Source organism: Pristis pectinata, chromosome 13 (assembly GCF_009764475.1).
Source record: "Pristis pectinata isolate sPriPec2 chromosome 13, sPriPec2.1.pri, whole genome shotgun sequence".
NCBI classification, from domain to species: domain Eukaryota; kingdom Metazoa; phylum Chordata; class Chondrichthyes; order Rhinopristiformes; family Pristidae; genus Pristis; species Pristis pectinata.
This window is the reverse complement of record NC_067417.1, coordinates 9053714-9055727: the sequence shown is the minus strand read 5'-3', so window position 1 is coordinate 9055727 and position 2014 is coordinate 9053714. Positions and strand designations below refer to the sequence as shown.

The 2014-nt window shown below is 43.9% G+C and overlaps 1 non-coding gene across 1 annotated transcript; it reads left to right on the top strand.

Moving 5' to 3' along the window:
* The first annotated feature begins 774 nt into the window (after positions 1-774).
* On the top strand, positions 775-846 carry trnaa-ugc (transfer RNA alanine (anticodon UGC)). Its single transcript has one exon. It is a non-coding gene; the product is annotated as a tRNA-Ala (tRNA).
* The last annotated feature ends 1168 nt before the right edge of the window (positions 847-2014 follow it).

Here is a 2014-nt window from a genome sequence, read left to right as displayed (position 1 = left end):
CAGTCCTGGTGTAAGATTATTCAGTTCCAGTTCACTGGCAAGCAGTGTGTTGACTGGCTGCCCCATAATAAGAGACTGTATTCTCTCTCCCCCCATCAAGACCACCCATTGCCTGTCCCTCTGGTGGCCTTTGGGACAAGCTTCATTTCAAGTAACTGTGAGAGACAGAACGCTTTACCATGTCTGTCTCTGAGACCTACATTCTTTCTCCTCACGTTTCCATTCAGACTGGAGTGCCCTGGAGCAAGATTATTATGAGGCAGTTTTTCTCTGTTTCAACACACAGCATTTTATCTTCTTCAAATCACCAACCTTGGGGATGGGTGAGAGTAACACACATTCCATTCAGACCAAGGAGCTGAGCCCAATGGCAGCACAGCCAGAGTGATGGGACAGAAACTGTTATGTAGCTGGTGGTAGGAACAGTGTTTCCACCAGAAGGGATGGACTTTGGCGTGTTTGAAAATATGATGCAGGAGGGAAAGTAAATGTGTGGAGAGTCCGCCAGGGGCCATGAATGGGTTGTACCACGTGAGCGTTGTAGGTATGCACCATGGCCCACAGATAACAGAATAGCATTAATCATTTAATTGTCATATAAAGCCTGGGGGATAAATGGAAAAAAAATTATTTTTAATGCAGTGCATGGTTGCAAGCTGGAATGCACTGCTTAAAAGAGCATTGGAAGCAAATTCAAGAGTAAATTTTAAAAGAGCATTTGGTGTATTAAATTTGGTATTTGGTCTAATCGGTATCCTCAAGGAGGAAAACAAAAGGGATGTAGTTCAGTGGGAGAACGCATGCTTTGCATGTATGAGGTCCTGGGTTCAATCCCCGGCATCTCCACGCTGATGACAAAACATTTGGCAGGCACGGTAGTGTAGCGGTTAGCGTAACGCTTTACAGCGCCAGTGACCTGGGTTCAATTCTGGCTGCCGTCTGTAAGGAGTTTGTACATTCTCCCCGTGTTTGCGTGGGTTTTCCTCCGGGTGCTCCGGTTTCCTCCCACGTTCCAAAGACGTACAGGTTAGGAAGTTGTGGGCATGTTATGTTGGCACCGGAAGCGTGGTGACACTTGCAGACTGTCCCCAGAACACTCTACGCAAAAGGTGTATTTCACTGTGTGTTTCGATGTACATGTGACTAATAAAGATCTTATCTTATCTTATCTTAAATCAGGACTTTGGAAGTATTAGCCTACCTTTCAGGGTGCTGGTACTGAGATTGAGTGGCTTTATTTTGTACGGTGCAGGTTTGAATTGTGAATAGAAGTGGGAGTCTGAATGAAATGAAGGAGAGGCAGAAAGGGGATAAGAGGAAAAAGATTCAGAAAATAAACGAGAAAATATAGAGGAAACAAAGAAAGAGATTGCAAGGAAAAGAAGTGTAATGATTGGGATGCAAGTAGATAGATACCTTTATTAAGATACCTTTATTAGTCACATGTACATCGAAACACACAGTGAAATACATCTTTTTGCGTAGTGTTCTGGGGGCAGCCCTCAGGTGTCACCATGCTTCCGGCGCCAAAATGTCATGCCCACAGCTCCCTAACCCATACGTCTTTGGGATAGCACTGTATTTGTAGCTTTCTCAGCAGCATTTATTTTGTAATGAGGTGCACCTAAAGAAGAACGGTCTTTCATGAAGGTCCTGAAAATGAATTTACTTGGGAAGTTAGGTTCTCATTTTTCACCATCTTTGTGAGCCCTTCTTACTTGGAAATCGATGATGTAAAATAACATTACAAGTCAGATTTTCAAAGGATTCAGTCCTTCCCAGGGAGACAGACAGTGCAGTGTGCAGTGCATTTGGTTTCAGGCACTAAATATTGCTGTGGTCTCTTCGATTTGTGTGTGAGCAGTGTCTAGGACCAGTTCCTTCCTGTGCTACCATTAGCTGTACAACAACTTGGCCAAAGGCAACAAGAAAAGTTTTGTGTTGAAAGACATTTCTGAGACAGGTCAGTGGTTGCTACTGCTTTACACTCTTCCACCTTTACTTGGCAAAGGGT